Raw genomic sequence first — 16,403 nt, 5'->3', positions numbered from 1 at the left:
AATGTTCTCACAGGGTCGAGTCGGGTGAAAGCAGGTGACATGACCCGAGAATAGGCCGCAAGCGATGAACCCGATTCATTCACATCTGATGTTAACTGAAGTAAACTCCAGCAATGAAGGAAGATCGTATCGACGAAGTTTTTTTCCCTTCTGTTTTCTCTCCCACACACTTCGATTCGATCTCGATCTTCGGCAACTTGGAGTTGTTGGCGGAAGCTGGCTGAGCGAAATCTTCGACCCATGTTGCTCACCCGAGTGGTTAGTCTCTCGACGTGAGCTAACCGGTGCGGACGTGGAAGAAAATCTTACGGCGTTTGGGATTTCGAGAAAGTGTTTTTTTAACCGAGATTTACATATTTCTACGTGTGCGATAACTGGAAACTACAGACAAACTGTAAGTACATATTTTTGTTTGAATTTCATTGAATCTTCCGTATCATATCCATAATTGGGCTGTGTATGTCTAAAACACATTCAATTTTGAATAATTCATTTAAAATTTCAAATATTTAATTTTTTGGATGAAAGTAGAACACTTACTTGTTTACACTGTAAAAGGCCATAAAGTTGTTGAGTTTTGATTGAAAATCCATGCTTCGTTGAATCACATTGGTGATGATCAACTTTTTTTTTTTCAACTATTCATCTGACTGGAACGATTAATTTCTACATGAGTATAAGATGAATGTTTATCCAAATATCTCAAAAGACGTCATAGTGTTTTGATAACGTCAGAAAAAAATGCTTAAATTTCGTTGAAATTCCACAGAGGAAAATGCCAAACAAACGGAAGGATTTTATCACGGTTAGGAATGTCGCTAACTGGCTTAGCTACATTATTTTGCATAAATTCAAAGACTCGTAACCTCAACTCTCCATATGTAGAGGCAGCGAAGTTTTCATAACGGTTCTGTAGCGATGTTGATATGTGTAGTATAGTGTATAGGCAAATATTTTGCCACCCCTTCGGTCGTCGGAGTCTTCCTCGGTGGATTTGCAGAATAAGTGATACTTGGCCGACCAAAAGAAAGGCCCCGGCCAGTGTAGTAGAAGAAGACCCGTTCCCCAATTAGTTAGTTGCCTACCGGTTGTGTCTCGGGGATGAAGACAGAAGAAGTGCCTGTACAGAAACAAACGGCCAACAGAAGAGCAAAGAGAAAGATGAAAGCGTCCCAAAACAAAACGAGCAACTCGGCGCTGCAGTGTGTTTAATGGAGTGATACCTGCCACTCCGAAATCATCGATTTGTTATGCTGTTATGTGGCCATTAACGCTTCTCCGGTGGAACAACTGGGATTTTGGGTCTGTTTTTTCTTGTTGTCTGTTGTGAAATGATTAATTTATCATCTCCCGAAATGAATACATTTGTCAATGCTGAATTGGACCTCATTCGCAACTCAATTATGAGGAAAATTTTATTGGTGGACCTATAAATGCTGAGATGTTCATGATTATGTGTAAGTGATGATTTCAAGAATGGTTCAAGGAGAATATTTTATTTAATTTTGCAATGTTGAAATACCTACTCAAGTAACAATGTTATTTCTTTTCCCCAATAATACCTCATTATAAAACAGGCTTACACATTTCTAAAACACATATAGATTTTAGATGCTTGTTTAAATGATTTCTGTTATTAACATTACAAGTAGGTACATAAAATATTATATAAGATCCATAAGAACTTTAAAGTAGTATTAAAAAAAAAGAAGATGATATTTATACCCAGAATAAAGAAAAAAACCTCAAAAATAATCTCAGGTAATAAGAGTCGGATCAATCCATCGGTGAGCCTGGTGCAATTTTTCTCGGGGGTCGCTATGAGTCAATTTTTTCCATATGCCATCTCAGAGAATACTTTTTTTGCCTTTCTTTCAGAAAGGTATAGTTATCGGTCGATTTGGGAGATCATTAATTATGGGTCTTAGATATACCTTTATAGGTACCTATCGAATCAGCTCGACGAGTTCTGATGATGTCTGTGTATTTGTGTGTATTTGTATGAATTTTTGTAAACTTTGTTCTCGACGTTTTTGTGAAACTGAGCAGTACAATAAAAATGATTTTTATCTTGAAAAATTTGATTTTTTTTCTTCTTCAACCTATAAAAGAAAGAAAAAAATACAAAATAGTTTGAAAAAAAGTTTTTCATAGTAAATATCAAAAATCATCACTCCAAAAAACGTGGCCATTTGGCTTGCTAGCCACAACCAGCAATCACTAATCGAGATGATCGAAAACATGGCGCGATAAGCACTGGGTACGCTTTCACTCCGTGTAATTCCGCATAAGGAAAACAGAGGGCGCCACCAATCGATTGACAAACATAAATGTCAGTCAAACAAAGATATTTTAATTTTAATTTTACGAGCGAAGGTGTTATAATTATCATACCAGTCCACCGTTAGGAAAACCGGATCTAAAAATTAATTTTGGGCTCTAAACCCAAAATTAAAGTTCTTGAAAAGGGATTGCACCATGAGGTACAACCCCGAAATTAAATGAATCAAGCCTAAGGACTACACCCTCACATCGCATATTTCTATAGTGATGGTAAGTCCAACGTTAGATTCTCAATCACAGCTTGCTCTGAGAAGGGGAAAACGACACGGGAACGCGAACGATATATGCACACCATCTCATCCTCTCACGTACCGTTCGTGCTAAGGAAGCTTTTTCTAAGCAAGAACGACAGGAGAGAATTTCGCCCGTAGAAGCAAATTGAATCCAATAGGACAAATGCTACTGAATCCTCTCGAGCTTTAAGCTCTCGGGCTAGTTTTTTTTTTGTTCCTTTTTCTCTTCCTCTCTCCAGATCTAACGTTGCGCGATGAAAACTTTTCGTTCGCATCGAAAAACCTGTGCAATTGTTGCGTTGTTTTTGTTGGGGTTGGTGTCTAGCAAAACGATGACGGCTTGGAAGTCAATCCGAACTTTCACTTGCTGAGACCAATTGAAATTAACAACCAAACAGTAGCGCCACCAAGCCCTCCATAGTAGAGTTTGAAGCGTGGAAAAAATAGAACAATTTGACAAAATTGAAGAAGTTGACAAACTTGACATAATTCAATGATTTGATTAAAATGACAAAACTGACAAAGTTGACAAAAAATTTACCAATATGACGATGACAAAATCGACAAAACTCACTAAATTAACAAAATTGACAAAACTGACAAAATTAACAAGATTGATAAAACTGACAAGATTGACAAAATTGACAAAGTTGACAAAATTGACAAGATTGATTGAACTGCCAAAATTAAAAAATTGACCTAATTGACCAAATTCATAAAAATTGACAAGATTGACCAACTTCACAAAATCGATGAAAATTGACAAAATTCAAAAACAAATTGGCCAATTTGACAATGACAAAATTGAGAAAATTCACTAAATAGACAAAAATGACAAAATTGACAAGGATGACAAAATCATGAAAATTGACAAAGTTGACAAAATCGAGAAAACTGACAAAATTGACTGAACTAACAATGTTGACAAAATCATGAAAATTGATAAAATTGACATTATTGACAAAATAGAAAAAAAAATTTATAAAATTGACAAAATTGACAAAAGTGAAAAAAGTGTCAAAACAGACAAAAATGGCAGAATTGACAAAATTAAAAATATTGGGATCTCAAAATTTTCAATATTTTTAATCTTCAAAATTAATTCTGCTGATTTTTTACGTTTCGGTATCGTATTTTTCTCTAGCAATTAAAATTTTATCCAATAATTTTATCTATGCATTTGTTTCCATTACTTGAGAGAATGAATTATTTAAAATACATGGTCAGGCATCTTTTTTGAAATTGTATTCTTAATTTTTATACCCCTTCCATTTTGAAGTTACCATATGCTGGAACTCCAAAAGGAGTAAATTGAATTAGATTATAATGTCATAGAAACGGAATCATACAAGATATTCCAGAATCTAGTCATTCAAAAATCTCCAATTAGTTGCAAATAATGTTATTGATATGAAAATTATGATAATATTAAAAATACTTTTATCCTATTAAAAACTTTGAATCTTTACTTCCTACATTGTTTTTGGATTTACTGCGTATGAAATTCATTAATCATTATTTATTTTGTGCCATATATACCCAAATATAATTTACAGGCTGTAAGAAAGGCTACAATCCACTGTCAAGTGTATTAAATCGGGTTTTTTAACATACGATGGAACTGAAAAGGAATTCAACATATTGTCTTCAAACAACCATTATGTTTGCGTAGAAGGCATATAGAATCTTCAAACAATTATTTTTAAAAAACACGTGCAAACATCGTGGGACAGTTAATCAACCAATCGAAAATGTAAACTGTGATAGGAGCTAATAAATTCAAAGCTCGATTCGCAGTATACTTAATAACACTACCACCAACTAAAATTCTCTGTTTCGGAAAAATTCAAAGATAAACAAATAAATGTTGTTCATTTCATCATTGTGAATCAATGTATGTGATTTATCTAAAGCCGAATGAATAATTTCCTCATGATAATTAAGAAGTAACAATAAAATTTATGACTTAGAATCCAAAATTAAAAAAAAAAAAAAGATCAACTTATATTCCACGAAGATACAGATAAAAAGTTCAAGAGAAAAATTCTAAACCATAAATCAGATTTTATCCAGATCCAATTCAGTATTTCAAATTCAAATCATAATTTTAAATTTAATTCAAACACATATGCCAGAAGAAAGGAAAAGTGTCGTTAATAAAAAATAAAATCAAGATTTCAAAAACAATTAACAAATAAAATTCTAATACAAAATTGAGGATCAAAGTACCGTAATCCGGGGTAAGATTGATCACTTTTTTCAATATTTTTCGATTATTTTTCCTGTTAAGAGTAGTGTGGCATGTGTCATATTTTTAAAATCAGTACTGGACTCCTATGAACGTAAAACATGGTAACAGAAATTTGTTAGACTATTTTTTTGAGTAACAGTATCTATTTTGACGGTTTTAAAGAGTTTTCTTGATCATAAAGGATACAAAACCCTTTCAAAATATTTACAAATGCTAGTTTATCAATTTTACCTTGCTTTTTAGCGTTTTCTTTCAAAAACATTTATAATCGAAAAAAGAACAATGATGGGGACATTTAGGGGCAAAAATTATATCAATTGCTATGTAGTTTTATCATTATTATCATTTATCATAGAATGACTATAAAAAAACACTATAACTATACATATACAAAGAAAAAAGTAGTTCTTCCACATTCAACAACCCGTTTGCTAATTAATGCTTCTTGGTATCATCAGGAGAGCCGTTTGTTTGCGAGCCTTGGAAAAATAGATATTTTAAGATTTTGAAATTACCTATACTTATGCTTTGAAAGTAAATATTGTAGATAGCCAATTTTATTTATTTTATTTCCAGCTAAGCTTTTGAAAACTCATAATATCGAATGGTTTTCATTGCTTTTTTTACGTTTTTTTTGTTTTCATGATTCTGATTTTATCCGGATATTATCCGGTTTCTGGAAATTCTGAAGTGTTTACTAAAAAAGTCTTTTACTTAATTAAGCGACGTGGAGTGTAAGTGATGAAAAAAAGGTCCTGATTTAATCAGTTCATTCCAGGGGACCCTTTAACTTATACAGTGAGCGAAATAAGAATAGTACCACTATGTGTTTTGCTTGTCAAAATATGAATGATTGAAAATCACCATAATTTTCTTCTACTCTTTGTTTTGAATTGTTTAACGGATATATCAAGCATAAGTAGCAATTAGCGTTGAGGACCAAAACTATGGATTCAAATTCAGCCAAAAATATATGTTTCATCATTTTGCATCATACTGATGAATGTTAATGAAAAAATCAAGCTGTTTGATAAAGTATTATAGCTCAAATATCAAATTACTTAACGCTAGATGAGCATCTCTTAAAACCCCCTATTAAAACCATTGAAAACCTTTGAAATTCTAGACAACTCCTTAAAATTCAGTTATCTATTCAAATAATTCGTAGAAGCATTGATATTCACTTTTACACAGTAATTTTTTAGAAATAATCTTGTTTTCGTTGGAAAACACAAGTGGTATTATTCTTATTTCCCACCCCCTTTTTCATATTTTTGGTCCTCAACGCCAATTGCTACGTCCAAAAAAATTAAACTTATGCTTGATTTATCTGTTAAACAATTCGAAGCAAATTGTAGAAGAAAACTTTTGGTGATTTTCAATAATTCATATTTTAACAAGCAAACACACAGTGGTACTTTTCTTATTTCATTCTTTTTAATTTTATTACTAGTAAGGGAGGGGAAAAGTTTAAATCCAAGTCAAATTTTAAATACGACTTTCTGACCTATTGTGCTCTGCTGCATCTTGTCAATTAATGAAAAAATCAATTGGAATCTAAATTAAGCATCATTAGGAAGCAAAGCGCTTGACACGTTCGTCGCCTAGCGTCACCCACTTCAAAATATGTAGGTATTACTTTCAAAAGTCAAAGAGTTAACGATTTTTTTTCAAAATTATCGCAAATTAATACCTCATCACACACTCTCCTGCTAAAATTTGTAGCCAAAACGATATCTCTAATTGACGTTCTGGCTTTTCAAAGTTGAACATATTTTGATGTGGGTGACGCTTGGCGATAAACCAGGGGGGTGACAATCTGGTTCTTCTTGCGAACAAGAATCTTTTTCTTTTTCTCTATCCATCGGGAGAAACGTTTATGGTGTTTTCCTCTCAAAGCAGTACAGAGTTGAAAAAGTCAAAATTTCAACCAATGAGGAACCAGAATGATGGTTGTGTTAGTGTGCAATCATTCATAATTCTCTAGGATTTGACATCTAGTCCGGTTCCTTGACAGCCAAATGTCAGGTTTGTTATGGGCCCACAAAATTGTGGGCCCGTAATTTTGATGGTTGTCAAAATCAATGACAAAGGATAGGTCTGTCACCCCCCTGCGATAAACGTGTTAAAATGTTTTTTTTTGTCTGTTGTCAAAACTTGATCTAAAATTGGTTTTCAGTCATTGTTTTTTTCCTGAAAATAAGACTGTACAAATTTATGTTTTACATGTTTACATAATTATTCTTACAATTCCCAAACACTCGCCTAGCCAACATTTGTTCTATTTTCTTGATCACGAGTTATGCAATTGTGAGGGAGCGTTCCTCTTTTCCTATTTCCCCAATGTAAAGAGAGAGGAGCATCCTGTCATAGAAACATATCTCGTACGAAGGGCCTCCAATACTAATTTTAGGAGTTCCATAGAAATAATCATGAAAGGTTTTTTGGAAGTCTTTAAAACCGATTCGAAATTTATGGTGTCACTTTTGAAATTTTTTTAACCTGGTTTTTAAAATAAAATTGCCCGGTTTGTCCAACCCGGATACGTGCTGAAAAAATTCTGGCAACCGTATTTTAACCTATTATTTTTTTTTTTTTATTTACATAGTATTCCGTCTTACGACATAACTTGACGAACATAATTCCTAAAATTCACTCGGTTCATAGCAACCGTTCTCCAATTTCTCGGGCACCCCACGTTCGCCAGATCACGCTCCACTTGGTCTAACCACCTCGCTCGTTGCGCCCCCGCTCGTCTTGTTCCTACCGGATTCGTAGCGAACACCTGTTTTGCAGGACAGTCGTCCGGCATTCTCGCAACATGTCCCGCCCAGCGTATCCGGCCAGCCTTCACCACCTTCTGGATACTGCGTTCGCCGTAGAGGCGCGCGAGCTCGTGGTTCATCCTTCGCCTCCACACTCCGTTCTCCTGTACGCCGCCAAAGATGGTTCTTAACACTCGTCGCTCGAATACTCCGAGTGTACGCAGGTCCTCCTCGAGCAATATCCATGTCTCGTGCCCGTAGAGAACAACCGGTCTAATGAGCGTCATATACAGGTTACACTTCGTGCGAGGGCTAAGTCTTCTCGACCGCAGTTGCTTGTGGAGTCCATAGTAGGCACGACTTCCGCTGATAATTTGCCTCCGGATCTCACGGCTGGTGTCATTGTCTGCGGTCACCAGTGAGCCGAGATAGACAAAGTCTTCGACTATCTCCAGCTCGTCGCCGTCGATCGTGACTTTGTTATTACTGGACAAGCGGGTTCGGTCGGTCTCGGATCCGCAGGCCAGCATGTACTTCGTCTGGGACGTATTAATCATCAACCCAATCCTTCCTGCTTCGCGTTTCAGTTTGCGGTAGATCTCCTCCACCGCCGCAGATGATCTGCCGACTATATCAATGTCATCGGCAAAGCAGATAAGTTGACTGGATCTGTTGAAAATCGTGCCCCGCATTTCGCCCACCGCTCGTCGAATAACACCTTCTAGCGCCACGTTGAACATCATGCAGGATAGACCATCACCTTGTCGAAGCCCCCTGCGCGATTCGAATGATCTCGACAATTCACTCGAAATCCGCACACAGCACTGCGTTCCATCCATCGTCGCCTTGATCAGTCTGATCAGCTTCCCGGAAAAGCCGTTCTCGTCCATGATTTTCCATAGCTCGTTACGGTCGATCGTGTCGTATGCGGCTTTGAAGTCGATGAATAGATGATGCGTAGGGACTTGGTGTTCACGGCATTTTTGGAGGATTTGCCGCAATGTGAATATCTGGTCCGTCGTAGACCGTCCCTCCATGAAGCCGGCCTGATGACTTCCCACGAATCTGTTTGCTTGTGGCGTTAGGCGGCGGAGTAGGATTCGGGACAACACTTTGTAGGCGGCATTGAGGACAGTGATCGCTCGGTAGTTCTCACAGTCCAATTTGTCGCCCTTCTTGTAGATGGGGCATATTACCCCCTCCTTCCACTCCTCCGGTAGCTGTTCTATGTCCCAGATCCGGATTATCAACCGGTGTAGGCAATCGGCCAACCTGTCCGGGCCCATTTTGATAAGTTCAGCTGCGATGCCATCCTTCCCAGCCGACTTGTTTCTATTCAGCTGGCGAATGGCTTCCTTAACTTCACTCATCGTTGGGAGTGGCTCGTCTCCGTCGTTGGCTACGCCGGCGATGTACCTTCCCCCACCGTCTTGATCTCCTGCATGTGCGTCGTTCAGGTGTTCATCGAAGTGCTGCTTCCACCTTTTCATCACCACACGATTGTCCGTCAGGATACCCCCGTCCTTATCCCGGCACATTTCGGATTGCGGCACGAAGCCTTTGCGGGATGCGTTGAGTTTCTGATAGAACTTTCGTGTTTCTTGGGAACGATGCAGCTGCTCCAGCTCCTGGAGCTCCTCCTCCTCCAGGCGGCGCTTTTTCTCCTGAAAAAGTCGGACTCGCTGCCTCTTCCGCTGTCGGTGATTTTCCACATTTCGACGGGTGCCTTTTTGCACTACTGCCGCCCGCGCGGCATTTTCTTCGTCCATCACCCTCCTACACTCCTCGTCGAACCAGTCGTTCCGTCGAGATCGCTCCACATAACCGATGACGTTCTCCGCCGCATTGTTGATGGCTGTTTTGATGGTATCCCAACAGTCCTCGAGAGGGGCTTCGTCAAGCTCGCACTCTGCCGGCAGCGCTGCTTCGACCGATTGCGCGTAGTCTGCCGCGACCTCAGGTTGCTTCAGTCGCGCGATGTTTAACCGAGGCGGGCGCCGGTTTCGCTTGTTGTTCACTACGGAGAGTTTTGGGCGCATCTTCACCATCACCAGATAATGGTCCGACTCGATGTTGGCGCCTCGACAGGATCTGACGTCGATGATGTCCGAAAAGTGCCGGCTGTCGATCAAAACGTGGTCGATCTGTGATTGCGTTTGGTACGGTGATCTCCAGGTGTACTTGTGTGGGAGGCGGTGCTGAAAAAAGGTACTACGTACGGCCATTCGTTTGGAGGCGGCGAAATCTATCAGTCTGAGGCCGTTTTCGTTGGTCAGCTGGTGCGCTGAACCTTCCAATTGTCGGTTTAAATTCCTCCTCCTGGCCGACCTGAGCATTGAAATCCCCGATGACGATCTTGATATCATGTTTTGGGCAACGGTCGTATTCACGCTCCAGCTGCGCGTAGAATTCGTCTTTGTCGTCACCGGTACTTCCGAGGTGAGGGCTATGCACGTTGATGATGCTGATGTTGAAGAACCGGCCCTTGATTCTCAACCGGCACATTCGTGAGTTGATCGGCCACCACCCGATCACGCGCTTTTGCATCTTTCCCATCACTATAAAAGCTGTTCCAAGCTCGTGTGTGTTGCCGCAGCTCTGGTAGATGGCACGACCATCTGGATACGTTCGTACCGTGGAGCCCTTCCAGCATACCTCCTGCAGCGCTACGATGTCGAATTTGCGGTTCTTCAATTCGTTGGAGAGCACGTGAGTACTGCCCACAAAATTTAGAGATCGGCAGTTCCATGTTCCAAGTTTCCAATCGCTAGTCCCTTTTCGTCGCGTGGGTCTTTGCCGATTTCCATCCGAAATTTGTTGTTCGTTATTCGTTGCTTATGTTTTTTTAGTAGTCACAGGCTCGCAAGGCCCGCAGCTAACCCCACTATCTCGCAGGAGGACCGTCGTGATGTTGCTGTTTTGGGTCCCGAACACCACCAGGACGTTGTTGCACTCCGCACGCCGCCCCTAACATGGAGAACAGACGCGTACGAAGCCCCCTAACTCATTCTGCATGCGACCAAAGCATCCACCGGGGTTGGGTACCCGATCTCCGCTAAGGTTGCTCGCACCCCAGCTAGTACCACGGGGAGGTAGAGAATCGGAGTCGCAGACAAGAGGTGATATGACCACTACCCGAGGGTTGGGTGTATGGGGTCTCGAGTTGCACATTGTCTACTTCACTAGCCGTATTTTAACCTAGTGATCAAATTTTTTGAACTACGCGAGTAATTTCGACCAGTTAGAAAAAAAAATTTCAACTTGTAAAAATAAGTACCTATCTTTATTTTTGTATTATCATTACAGTTGGTATAGTAAGCAAGCGGAATGTAATGTACACCGTACTCACAAAAAAAACGATTAAGTTAGGAAAGCTTAATCACAAAAATATCAAGCGTTACGTAACAATATTTTAAAATATCCCCATCCCCCCTGTTAACAAATTACCAAACCACCCCCCCCCCCCTTAAGTGAGTTACGTAATATTCGAACGGGCCCAAAAATACTAGAGGCCTCTATTCCACGATCAGAAATGTTAAAGGATTCAACCGCTGGAATTTGATTGAATTTGGGTTTTTTATAAGTTTTGTTGTCCATCAGAAATCACCTGTCACATTGCCTCGGTACCGGCTACACAGCATACGAGCTCTGAAAGTAGAAAAATGTTTTTTGAGGTTAAGTTTAATTGACTAGGCAACACTTTTAGCTTATCGGAGAAAATTTGCGGGACATTTCAACAATTTACTCTTAGGTTTTCGCTTGTTCAAAATTATAAATTCTGGTATGAGCCTTGACTTCCCTGAAAACTCTTAACCGTAATTGCCGATCGTTTTTGACAGTGTTTGCATACTTTTCCACTACACAGTAATTTTTGATATAAACAACGGTTTTGCCAGCTATCGATTTGATAATGATGGATTTTGAATGAAACTGTAAAAATTGCTGTCGAAATGATGTATTTCCAATAACTAGGAAATTAGCTAAGCAAAAGAAAGTGTGCCATTTCTTAACGAACTAAACTTTTTCTTACTAATGCTAACACCAACAGCCCACAGAAAGAGTAGGGGAACGCGGTGCAGAACGCACCGGTTTAGCATTAACGCTATTCATAGCGCTACCAATCGTTTAAGAACCAAATGGAACGTTTGCGATGATTCAGGGATCTTATTTATGTGTTGCAAAAAAAAAAATGTAAAAAACTAGATTTTTTATGATATTTTTGTTAAAAACTTATACTAGAAAGCACACCTTTGGGTTGAACGCCAAAACTAATGAACACTACGCACCATACCGATAGGGTTATCAGAAATAGAACAAAGATTATACGAACAATTGAAATATGTTCATCGTTTTTAAACAAATCATTTTATTTAAAAAAATAGTTTGTTTTCGCTGAACTTATCGAAAATTTCGTTTTTGAAATGCAAGTTTTGAAATCCTTATAGATAAAACGCCTTCAAGTAGGCAACGAAATTCAACTTCTCGGCCGATTTCGTGGCAAGTATGGCGGTTGACGATTTTTGGGAATAGAATATAAGTGCATTTTTTCAACTTGAAAAAGGACGAAATTTGTTATAATAATCTTAGGTAAATCTAAAACGACTTCCTCAATCAACCTTTCAGATGAAAGAGGTGTTATAACCAATAGTACACAGATTTGTGAGAAATTTAACAAACATTTTTCCACAATTGGAAAGAACCTGGCTAAAGAGATTCCAATAGACACTGAAAATGATCATTTGTCTCATATCGCACAGGTAGAAAATACAATCTTCTTACGACCCGCTAATGTAAACGAGGTTCGATTAGTTATTTTTTCACTTAAAAATAAAAAGGGTCATGGACCAGATGGCTTCCCTGTTAATGTCCTAAAAAACAACCATGAAACATTCTCGTACATACTCACACAATATTTTAACCAAATATTAGAGTCAGGAGTTTTCCCGAACTGTCTAAAAATTGCGAAAGTTATCCCTGTTTTTAAGGCTGGCGATTCGCTTGACGTCAATAACTATCGTCCTATCTCGACCTTAAGCGTTTTTAGTAAAGTGTTCGAGAAGCTTCTTGTTAATAGGATTGTAGACTTTCTAAATCAGAACAATATACTCTATAAACTGCAATATGGATTTAGATCAGGCTCGAGCACTCAAATTGCCATCTCAGAATTAGTGGAATCTATCATATGTAAAATAGAGTCAAAAAATGTTGTTGGGGCATTGTTTTTGGATCTCAAAAAAGCTTTCGACACTCTAAATCATGACATATTATTGTCCAAATTGCATAAATACGGGATAAGAGGAACAGCAAATAATATCCTTCGTAGCTACCTAGAAGATCGCAAGCAGTTCGTGGCTATTGAAAATACAAGAAGCGAATTAAGAAATATTGATATCGGTGTACCACAAGGGAGTAATATCGGGCCATTACTTTTCCTCTTATATGTAAATGATTTATGTAACCTTCAACTTAAAGGCACAGCACGTTTATTTGCCGATGATACAGCAATTTTTTATTCAGAAACTTCACCTGATATTATAATTCAGCACATTGAAGACGACCTAAAACTGCTTTCAAAATATTTCAATTCAAACCTACTTTCACTTAATTATACAAAAACCAAATACATGTTGTTTCGTTCTTCACATAAAAAACTGCCTCGTACTAATGACCCAGCTATGAATGGTAATACGATTGAGAGAGTTAGTTGTTTCAAATACTTAGGAATTTACTTAGATGAAACTCTTTCATGGAATCGTCAAATTGAACACCTGGAAAAAAAAATTACTCCTCTTTGCGGTGTTCTTTGGAAACTGAGAAATTTTGTTCCCCAACATGTTCTCTTTAAATTTTATTTTGCGTTTATTCACTCTCATTTGAACTACCTTGTTATGATATGGGGAAGAGCTTCTTTGTCTCACTTACAGAAACTTCAAACGCTCCAGAATAGATGCTTGAAAAACATCTTAAAACTCCCTTTGTTATTCCCTACCTTTCAGCTATACTCTTTAAGAACGCATAACGTTCTTCCAATATCTGAACTCTGTGATTTGCAAACTGTTATATATATCTATGATAATCTACACTCAACTGAAAATATTCAAAACCTCCATTTTACTACGGGGTTGCGAACTCATAACACTCGCCAGGCAGATTTCTTGCAACGAAGCCGATCCACAACATCATTAGGGCAAAAAAGAATTTCGTTTATTGGACCTACTAAATACAACACCTTACCAACTGATATTAAAAACATAACCAATCGTTCCATGTTCAAAACCAAAGTGATACAGCTTTTGAAAGAAAAATTGAACCATTAAAACAGTCGATCATCAACCAGTCTTTGTTTTGCTTACCTTTTGCATATTTGTAGCGTTAATTTCTAATATTATTATTCTTTAAAAAATTGTAGTTTGTATTTTTATCTTATTAAATTATTGAACATAACTTGATAAAATTAGTAAATATAATTAGTGTAATAGTAAATATAGTATAATGAATCTCTTCAAAGGAAATTATTTTCCATTGAGATTCATATTGTTGTCAATTTAGTTGAATAATACATTTCCTCGCACGACATTAAACAATTTTGTGTTCTCAGCATGATTAAAATTTGCTCGCGTTAACTTTTATTATTCATTGCTGCCAGACATGCTGAGAACAGTAGCGTCCATTACCAGGGGGCTCAATTGAGCCTTTTGGTGTGGGGGAGTGTGGTGGGCCGCTACAAAAAAAAAAAAAAAAAAATAATGCATTCTCATCAAAATTTGGGAATCAGCAAATAAAAAAATGACATTTCGTTTTGATATTCTCTCAAAAGTTAACAGCATTCAAAATTTAAGCGTAAAACACGTGGTGTTGAGCGCATTCTGCCCCAATGTTGAAATGATTGTTTTAAAAGTGCATACGAGGGGATAAACGAAAAGCTGCAGTTTTATCAGACTGCGCAGGTTGGTTTACTATATGTCATGTCAACCATAAAAACTTACAAGTTTTCACAGATTCGACTAAGCCTTCTGTGTCTAAGTATTAGAGTCGTTTTAGTGAACTTTCTGAGCATTTAAGTCGTTTTAGTGAACTTTTCACCCTAGAAATGATAGAAAAGATTGTTTGCCACAATATAAATGAAGAAAAACATCTTCTGAAGCCATAGATTAGCATATTTTTGAGAAATAATGACATGAACCATCTTATCCGCTGGTGCGTCTTGTAAAGTTTTCCCCTTCCGTATATGCCGTGATGTTTTTCGAAATCTACAAAATTTAAGAAAAATATATATAGTGAAAGAACACGTGCATTTTGAAAATCAAAATAGTCACGTAGGAAAATTTGTGAAAACCCAATCATAAAAGGTGCTTGACATTAAAAAAATGTCATTGGACCCCCTCCGGTACGTTTAGTGTTAAACTAACATGCTAAGTAATAGACTGCATCATCTTCAAAGCGACGAACCTCATTTTCATGACGATAAATAAACTCGGTAAAGCTCATCGTTGTTTTTGGGTAAGGTAAGGAGAGAAAGACTTGAGAAGAGAGAGAAAAATTAAACCGAATGGATTCACCAAAAGGGAAGAAGAAAAGAAAGCTTGAACGCTTGTGACTTTGGGGCGGGCGAGGTATTTCTGGAGAAATGTTAAGTAACTTTACTGTTGAATTGACTTCGGGCGCGCTCGGACGTGTGCAGAAGATTTTTCGTGACCGGTCGGGGAAAAAGTTTCGGTTAATTTCGCTGCTAAAATCAATCTGTGCTGAAATCTGTCAAGTGTTCTCCTGAAATCAGAAACAAATAAGGGGTGAATTTTATAAGGTACGTAACCCGACCTGTGTACACCTGTGTGTATTAGGTTCTGATCGAGTACTCTTTGTGATCATCACCAAGCAAACGGTCAACGTGTCGACCGATAACAGCTGTGAATTAAATTTGAAAGTTCGGATTTGGCCGAACGTTATTTGTCGACGCTATTTGGTGCATTTCGTCAGCAAATGTGGAAATTGGAAACTTTTACCTCGCTTTAAACGGTTGATCATGATTTGAATTTTGCAGTTTCAATATCAACCCTTTGGGACAAAATTCGGTGGTGGGCAAAAACGATTCAAACGTTGGGCTGTCGGTTGCTTTTGATACACCCCATATGTCTGAAAGTTAAATGCAACAAATGTGGCCGAGAGAGAAAGAGGGTTGCAAAAAGCACGGTGAATTTTGATTTCGTGGCAAATCTTCAGCCATGACGAAAGCACTTAGCGAAGCTACAATTGCAAAAGAAAGTGGTGGAAGACACCCGCTTGATGACGTGGTGTGATATGAGATCCAGAGGAAGACTTTATAGTCGTGCATCCTAGGCGCGTGAGATGAACAAATGTTGTGTTGCGGGTTGATAGGATTGAAACCACACTGATTGGAACCACATCGTGCATTAAATAAGTAGTGAGGAGCTTATCCAGTTTTCCACGGTGCTCTGCCTTAAGCGCCGTGGAAAACTGGATACAGAAGAGAAAACTCGTTTGCTGCCGATGACCGGAATACGACAAATCTGGAAAATATATTAAATACATTGTTATCATCTTGCGGACCAGTGAAAATCATAACTTGAGAAAAGGTTGTTCACATCCATAAACTTCATTTAGCGCTATAAATTCGGTTGGCAGTTGGACTTCATACCGGAGTTTTTCTTTTAAATATTGTAAAATAAAATAATAGTCACTCGTGATAAATGCAAAAATATTCAAAAAAAATTTAACCAGAAGAAAAACATGTTATAAATAAATATAGGTAAAATGATCTTAATTAAAAAAATGTGAAAGGGACAGTAGCAC

General features: G+C 38.0%; 1 protein-coding gene across 2 annotated transcripts in view; it reads left to right on the top strand.

Annotated features, from left to right (window-relative positions):
* Positions 1-267: 267 nt before the first annotated feature.
* Positions 268-16,403, top strand: part of LOC129756505 (protein masquerade) — an 83,140-nt gene continuing 67,004 nt past the window's right edge. The window contains exon 1 of one of the 2 annotated variants that reach the window (XM_055753410.1): positions 268-394. The gene's annotated coding sequence lies outside the window, so the exon portion shown is untranslated. Of the gene's footprint in view, positions 395-15,253; positions 15,397-16,403 lie in introns of those variants that run through there. The other variant, XM_055753409.1, reaches the window with a different exon arrangement.

This window comes from Uranotaenia lowii, chromosome 3 (genome assembly GCF_029784155.1).
Source record: "Uranotaenia lowii strain MFRU-FL chromosome 3, ASM2978415v1, whole genome shotgun sequence".
In the NCBI taxonomy this organism is placed as follows: Eukaryota; Metazoa; Arthropoda; class Insecta; order Diptera; family Culicidae; genus Uranotaenia; species Uranotaenia lowii.
Note: the sequence above shows the minus strand (reverse complement) of the source record. Positions and strands in the feature narration are given on the sequence as shown.